Consider the following 8,776-nt stretch of genomic DNA (forward strand, 5'->3'; position numbering starts at 1 on the left):
TGCGTTCCTGAAAACCTTAGCGTAAATCAAAATTACCGTATACCGAACCCATTACAACATGTAATAGTAAGGAATGCGTTCCGGCACGTCATAAGTCACCCATACACAAATTAAAGCTACACCACTTTCTTTGCAGACGACACAAAACTTTTGAAGAAAGTTGGCTCGCACGATGATGGTGGAACTCTACAGCAGGACTTAGATAGACTATGGGAATGGAGGAAAAGATGGGAGATGGAATTCAACATTAACAAATGTAGCATAATGGAATTTGGGAGAACAAAAATAGGATAACAAGACAATACAAACTTGGAGAAGAGAAGATTAAGAAGGTGGAAAGTGAAAAGGACCTGGGAGTTCTCATAACAAAGGAAATGTCCTCAATAAACATATCAATCAAATTGTTGGTGAGACCTACAACTTACTGAGAAATATTACCATTGCATTCACATATATTGATGAAGATATGGTGAAAAGTTATTGGCATCCTTGATCAGACCACGACTGGAGTATGCAGCAGTACTGTGGTCACCTCACACCAGGAAGAATATCACCAAAATTGAAAGGCTACAAAGAGTGGCCACCAAACTGGCCCCAACCTTGTCGGCTCTTACGTATGAAAAGAGAAGAGACTGGACTGACCAACACTGGAGCAGAGAAGAGAAAGAGGCCACCTGTTGACCATCTACAGAATAATGAATAATATGGAGCTTCCTGATAGGATGGACTTGCTCAAGAGGGACACAAGGGACACAAGAGGACATGGACTAAAACTCACAAAAGACAACTACAGAAGAGACTTCACGAAAAACAGCTTCCCCCATAGAGTAATAGATATATGGAATGGACTGGACAGAGAGGTGGTGTGTGCAAAGTCCACCACCACCACCACCACCACCACCACTTCAACACAAAATTAGACACTGTGAGATACACAGACGGGACAACACCACCATAGGCTCCCGTCCTGTAAAATACAACTAGGTAAACACACACACACACACACACACACACACACACACACACACACACACACACACACGGCCCGGTAGCTCAGTGGTTAGAGCGCTGGCTTCACAAGCCAGAGGACCGAGGTTCGATTCCCCGGCCGGGTGGAGATATTTGGGTGTGTCTCCTTTCACGTGTAGCCTCTGTTCACCTAGCAGTGAGTAGGTACGGGATGTAAATCGAGGAGTTGTGACCTTGTTGTCCTGGTGTGTGTTGTGTGCCTGGTATCAGGCCTATTCGAAGATCGGAAATAATGAGCTCTGAGCTCGTTCCGTAGGGTAACGTCTGGCTGTCTCGTCAGAGACTGCAGCAGATCAAACAGTGAATTACACACACACATGCACACACACACACACACAGTCATAAAGGAAAAGGACTTAGGAGTGACGATGGAAGAAAACAATCAACCAGTAAGCCATATTGATAGAATTTTTAGAGAAACATATAATTTGCTAAGGAATATTAGAGTAGCATTTCACTACATGGACAAAGAAACGATGAAGAAATTGATAAGTACTATAATAAGACCCAGATTGGAATATGTAGGAGAAGTGTAGACCCCTCATAAAAAGAAACACATAAGGAAATTGGAGAGGCTACAAAAAATAGCTACAAGAATGGTTCCAGAATTTGAAGGGATGACATATGAGGAGAGACTAAAGGCTATGGATCTACCAACCCTGAAACAAAGAAGGGAGAGAGGAGACCTGATACAAGTTTATAAATTGATCAATGGAATGGACCAAGTGGATAATGAGAAACTGATCCTGAGAGAAGAATATGATATCCGAAGCACAAGATCGCACAGTAAAAAGCTGAGAAAAGGAAGATGTCTGAGAGATATTAAAAAATATAGTTTCCCGCAAAGATGTATTGAGACGTGGAACAGTTTAGATGAAGAAGTAGTGTCTGCAACGAGTGTGCATACTTTTAAAGTAAGATTGGATAAGTGTAGATATGGAGACAGGGCCACACGAGCATAAAGCCCAGGCCCTGTAAAACTACAACTAGGTAAATACACACACCAATTTGTGAAATAATTACAAGTTCACTAAATGAAGTGAAAGTTCCACTAGAATGGAAGACAGCCAAGGTAATACCGATATTTAAAGGAAGAAAGGCAACTGAACCACTAAACTACAGACCAGCGTCACTTACAAGCATTTTGGGGAAGTTGTGTCAAATACTTATCAAAGAAAAATGGGTTAAACATCTGGAAGAAGAAAAAGTCATATAGAACAGACAATTTGGGTTCAGGACAGGACGGTCATGTGTATCAAACTTATTAAGCTTCTACTCCAGAGTTACAGAAGGACTGGAAAGCAGAGACGGATGGTGGACACAGTATACCTGGACATGAAAAAGACTTTTGATAAAGTCTCTCATGAAAGATTACTTTAGAAACTAGAGAACACAGGAGGATTGCAAGGAACCTTATCAGAATGGATAAGGGATTATTTGAAGGACAGGGAAATGAGAACTGTGATCAGAGATACATACTCAACTTGGGGTAAAGTAACTAGCGGATTGCCACAAGGGTCAGTGTTAGCCCCCATATGTTCCAGATTTATGTAAACGACATTCACAATGGGGTAAACAGTTATATTAATCTATTTGCTGATGATGCAAAGCTGCTAAGAGTTATCAAAACCAGGAAGGACGTTTTGCTGTTACAGGAAGATATAAACAAGATCTATGAATGGAGCAGGAAGTGGAAATTGGAGTTTAATGCCAAGAAATGTCACGTAATGGAACTAAGAAAGAGTAAGAGAAGACCGGTATGGAACTACCTGATGGATAAGGAACAAATAATGAAGACTAAAGAGGAAAAAGATCTGGGAGTGATTATACAGGAAAATCTGAACCCAAAAAACACATAGGCAAGATATTTGGATTATCATGTAAAATGTTGACAAATATAAGAATGACATTTCAATTCATGGACAAAGATATGATGAAAAAAATCATCACAAGCATGATACGCCCAAGGCTGGAATATGCAGCTGTGGTGTGGTCTCCACGAGTTCTGAAAAGGATATAAGAAGATTAGAACGGATACAGAAGATTGCTAAAAAGATGGTGCCAGAACTAAAGGACCTAATATACAAAGAATGGCTGAAGGAAATGTGACTGCCAACCTTACAAGATAGAAGAAAATGAGGGGACCTAATAACAATGTACAAGATAGTCAATGGCATTGAACAAAATAGACAAGGAAGACCTGGTGCTGGTGACTGACAGAAGATGGAAGGACAAGAGGACATGTAAAGAAGATCAGGATGAGGCAGTGTGTCAAGGATATTGGAAAATAGTTTTCCTCATAGAACGGTGGAAAAGTGGAATGCATTGAGCGGTGAAGTTGTTACACCACATAATGTGCATAACTTTAAGGAAAAAATTGGATAAGTGTAGATATGGGATAAAGTCCCGCATGGAAGACTACTTTGGAAACTAGAGAACATAGGAGGACTGTGAGGAACCTTGCTCCAATGGACAAGAGATTATTTGAAGGATAGGGAAATGAGAACTGTGATCAGAGATACATACTCATCTTGGGGTTAAGTAACCAGCAGAGTGCCACAAGGTCAGTGTTAGCCCCCATTATGTTTCAGATTTATGTAAACGACATTCACATTATGATAATCAATTATATTGATATGTTTGGTGATGATGCAAAGCTGCTGAGAGTTATCAAAACCAGGGAGGACTGTTTGCTGTTACAGAAAGATATAAACAAGATCTATGAGTGGAGCAACAAGTGGAAATTGGAGTTTAATGTCAACAAATGTCATGTAATGGAACTAGGAAAGAGTAAGCGAAGACCGGTATGGAACTATTTGATGGGAGAGGAAAAAATAATGAAGACTAAAGAGGAAAAAGATCTGGAAGTGATTATACAGGAAAATCTGAACCCCTAAAAACACATAATTAAGATATTTGGATTATCATATCAATACAACAAGGTAAATACTTCAAAGACAACCAATAGCTTACAATATCCTCAAAATTTCAAGTCATAAATTCTATAATTTTGTTTTGAAATCAGTTTTTCAGATCTGGATCACAGCATGGCCTTAAATTGTTGAAAAAGTAAGAGAAAACAAGAAAAATATTAGAAACACATTGAAAAACATGAATGGAACTGCAGAAGAGAGGGAGGGAATAGTACTGGGGTTGTTGCACTAGGTTAGGCTGGGATGGGCGGGGAATTACTGAAAAAAATATCATGTCATAGTTTTTTCTCTCTTTCTCTCTCTCTCTCTCTCTCTCTCTCTCTCTCTCTCTCTCTCTCTCTCTCTGGCAGCTTGGCAGTGCTTGGTGACCTCGGGGTTGGACACACAGCTGTGACCTTTCTTCCACTTGTGACCTCGCCCGCTGGTCTTCCGCAACACCCGCCTGGCCATCCTGTACCTGTGGGGGAGAGAGGTCATTAGTTGGGGGCAAGACAGGGGGGGGGAGAGAGGGGTCAAGTAATAGATTAAGGTGAAATACTATTAAAATTTTTACACACTGACTTGGGGGAGAGATTGTGGGTGGCAGAGGGGGAGGGGGGCAGTTATTGGAGGAGAGATGGGGAAGGGGGGTAGAGGGTCACACAGTTTATTTATATTTAAAGCAACACACACACACACACACACACACACACACACACACACACACACACACACACCACACACTCGACATATTCTCGCGGAAATTAATAATAAAAGGCTATTATCAATTTCCGATAGGCCTACAACTAACCTAACCTATTATTCATTTCTGATAGGCCTATATCTAACCTAACCTATTTTTCATTTCCAATAGGCCTACACCTAACCTAACCTAACAAGAAACACAATAATTTCCAAACATTTCAAGATCATGCCTTTGGTGTTACTGCAGTAAGAACCAACACACCACACACCACTACACATACCACACGCCACTACACACACCACACCACACACCATACACCACACCACACACCAATACACACATCACACACCATACACACACACACACCATACACCATACGTGACTACACACCACACCACACACCACTCTACACACTCTCACGGCCCACATCACAAGTGAAAAATTAATAATAACCTTAAGACAGAATGTAGGTAGGCCTATGAGGTTATATTTGAGGCCCCGCGTGCTATAGTATACCCAAGCGCCATCCTGCTCAAATTTGAGATAATGCTATCACACGGTCAATCAGACCATATACTTTCATGTGGACGAGGTGGATGTGAAGAAATACAAGATAATATACGCGAAAAACCCAATAGAAATTTCTTGGGTTTACGTCTTTAGCACTCTACACACGTATTTTTATGCAGTGCGCGAGGTAAAGTATACACAAGCGCCATTCCCGTGACAATAGACAAAGCAGCCTGCTTTTCGCGCATGCTAAAGTATACCCATGCGACATAAGCAGCGTGAATAGTCTCGTCCCCAGCCTCTAGTGCAAGCTATAGTATTACTCCCGCTCTCGTCCCGAGCTTGAGTTTTTGCTTACAAGCTTGCCATGCAGCACGTGTTGCTCTTAACATATTTATAACATTCAGAAAATAAATTATAAAAAAATATTTTATGGCAATAGCTTAACAAAATCATTATCAAACACTCTATTGACACTCACCATCATTGTACAACATAAAAGAACACGCTAACCTCTGCCAGGTGTAATGGTTCTTGCATAAAATGAAAACTTTTTTGCCAATTCCTCGTCTTTTTTGGTTAATGATGGGGGGGAGGGGGAGTGCATCTTAACAAAAAGTTGATGGAGCAAAGTAGAGATGATAGGCTTCAGGATGATGCAAACCCCATTGCCCTAGGTGTAATACTCTTCATGATATCGATCTTTAAAAAAAAAAAAAACTTTGAACTCGATTTCTGAGACTTTTTAAAAATGGTGGATGGGTATACTACAGTACGCGCGGCCTCATTTATACTCATAGGCCTAACAGTGGATAGATTAGGTCACAGTAAGGTCAGGTAAGGTCACAATAGGCAACAATTAAACATAACAAAAAAACACCAAGAATAAGATAAAAATAAATAATAATAATAATAAAAACCAGACGTCCATCAGACCAGCCCTTGACACGACACACTGCTAGTACACCTGTTTGACACGATACACCCTGCCACCTCATAATGCACCCAAACACTCCTAAAACTTACTAGAAACACCAATTATACACCAAATCACCCTCACACACACCCAAAACACCCCTAACAAACACCCACACACCTTAAAAAACTCAGAACTACCCCAAAATACACTCAAAACACCTTGCAACACATCAAAATTCCGGAAAATACACCCAAAACGCACTATATACACCCAGTACACACCGAAATCACTTAAAACACTCAAAACTGCCCCAAAACACACTCAAAACACCATGCAACACCTCAAATTGCCCCCAGAACCCACTCAAAACATGCCAGTACTCAAATACACCTCCACACCACACTCAAGGCACGTCAAATACACACGATATATACCCAAAACACCCTTATAATACGCCCAAACACCCTGCAACACACTTAAAACGTCCCAAATGTGTCCCAAATCCAACACTATGCATTATAAAGAACGTTAGGATTAAAAGGGACACTTACCTAAATATTACACCTTGGCTCCTTCTCCTATTCCACCTCTATTTCTCGTTTCTTCTTCGTCCTCCTTCTTTGTTTCTCCTTCTTCTTCCTTCTGTTGCTTCCGTCTTGACGTCTGAGCCTAGAAACACATCAAAACACAAGATATTAGACAAAATATTGAGGATAAGGTGGGTGACTTAAGTATTGTGACTTGGCTTCTCCTCCTCTTCCTTCTCTCTTTCTCCTTCCTTCCTTCTTATCCTCCTTTATTTCTCCTTTCTACTTCCTTCTGCTACTAGTATCTACACACCTGAACCCAGAAACACACGAAAACACGCAGGAATCACCAGATATTAGGCAAAATATTGACGAACTGCGAGTTTGGAAAAGAGGCGGCAGCCCGGGGCGATAGGGAGTCACCACCTGGGCTGTGGTCATCACAAGAGAACGGGAGCGGGGGTGACTCGGCTAAATTACGTAAATCATTTCATTTTAAAAATGACTTTTAGAAAAAACAAAGCCACGGCCGAATGCTTGTTATTTTATGACGTGATAAATAGTAAAACTAAGTTTAAAAATATCAAAACAACTCCAGCTTAACTAGTTCTCAAAATATGTCTAAATTAAGTATGCTAAATATAAAACAACATTCAAACTCATAAATCTGCTAAAACGCCCTGCAAAGTCAAACCATTTTCACTTGGCGAGTGTTTTACCACATTTGAGGGAGTGTGAGGTATCTTTCAAGGCATTCCACAGCGAGTTACACCGAGAACCACAAACGTCACCAAATAAAATAAAGAAAAATAAGACGTTTTTTCAACACCACCAAACACCATTTCAAAGTCCACATATTTCACTCAATAGATTGATTTCACGCTTAAAACAGGACAGCCGATCCTTTGATACCACAAAGGCCCACTTATACCTTCAAATAAGAAACCTCAAAATTCGAGGGGGAAAATTTGGACCGTTGAAAAGCCTTTAACACACGCCATAAAACACCACTAAACGCCACATATTTACCCAACACAGGCGCGCAACACACTTCAAACACAACGAAACATTTATACAAACCATAAAAACACACCATGGAAGCGTAATATTACTCTCACGAAATATTAGAAAAAAGTATTGGACCGAGCAGGCTGCCGGGGGGGGAGTATGGCGGGGGACCGGAGGGGTAGGTAACATCCGGGGACCTGGAGGCGGGAACAGCGGCGGCGCGGGGTCCATATGTTGCCTTTAAAATCTCACCACAACAAAATGAAGCTATGTCGGGAAGAAATGACCATGGGAGATGAAATAGTAGACTGGTGGGTGCACTCTGGCACATGTATGGCTCACTGTATGTGAGTGAAGGACGCAAATAACAACGGCGAATATACACAACTTGCCTCTATGACCGCTTGTTTACCTAATCACCTTTACAAATCTGGGTACAGTTCGAGGTATTTTCACTCCCGTAGGTAAATGGAGGCCCAAGATAAGCGAATGGCCTTAAACACACCTTGAGTAAGTGAAGGAGGGGTGTGGTGAAGGCTGCAGGTCAGGGTGGCTTGCCTTGCACTGCTGGTTCACTCTTGTCTTGCCGCTTGTGCTGCTAAAAACTGCCTGGGAATATGATAACACTTCACTTCATTGTGTGTGTGTGTGTGTTTAGCTTGGTTCTGTGTGTGTTTTGAGTATCTATGGCTGTGCGTGAATGCGTCTGGGTGTGTAGATAGACTGAGCAGTAAACACCAAGACCAGCGCCACCACCACTGTATGTGCGTGAAGGTTGTGCTGTCTGTACGGTACACAACTGTCAATGATAACTCCCCATTACTACAGCTATTATTAATGGGACATAATGGTTATTCTCGCTTCAGGTATCGTGGCCTTTTAAGCTGAAAGGTGCCATTTTGTACATGACAGAGGGCAACTCCACCCCCACCGGGACATCCCCCAGCTTGGGACACCGGTACATCCTGCGTGGACCAAGAATAAGAGATATTAGGGAAAATGTGGGAGGTTTGGCCGGGTTGTGGTGGTGGTGTCCGCGTGCCACTACAGGCTACCCAACGCCAGCTCCCTTAGCCATGTTCTAATCTTCTTTTATCGTATACCTAGTGGCCATGGCGTTAATACTAGCCTTAGAGCTTTCGTTGATCTCAAGGGTGCCTTCGAC

At 41.7% G+C, this 8,776-nt stretch overlaps 1 protein-coding gene and 1 long non-coding RNA gene across 5 annotated transcripts in view; both read right to left on the reverse strand.

The window, feature by feature from the left end:
• Nucleotides 1–8,776, reverse strand: part of LOC123500319 — a 103,999-nt gene that overhangs the window by 36,090 nt on the left and 59,133 nt on the right. The window lies entirely within an intron of this gene.
• Nucleotides 4,279–6,685, reverse strand: LOC123500326. Its single transcript, XR_006673264.1, has 2 exons — nucleotides 6,628–6,685; nucleotides 4,279–4,419 (listed from the first exon to the last, which is right to left on the reverse strand). It is a non-coding gene; the product is annotated as an uncharacterized LOC123500326 (long non-coding RNA).

The sequence above is a fragment of the Portunus trituberculatus genome, unplaced genomic scaffold, assembly GCF_017591435.1.
Source record: "Portunus trituberculatus isolate SZX2019 unplaced genomic scaffold, ASM1759143v1 PGA_scaffold_202__28_contigs__length_962959, whole genome shotgun sequence".
NCBI classification, from domain to species: Eukaryota; Metazoa; Arthropoda; class Malacostraca; order Decapoda; family Portunidae; genus Portunus; species Portunus trituberculatus.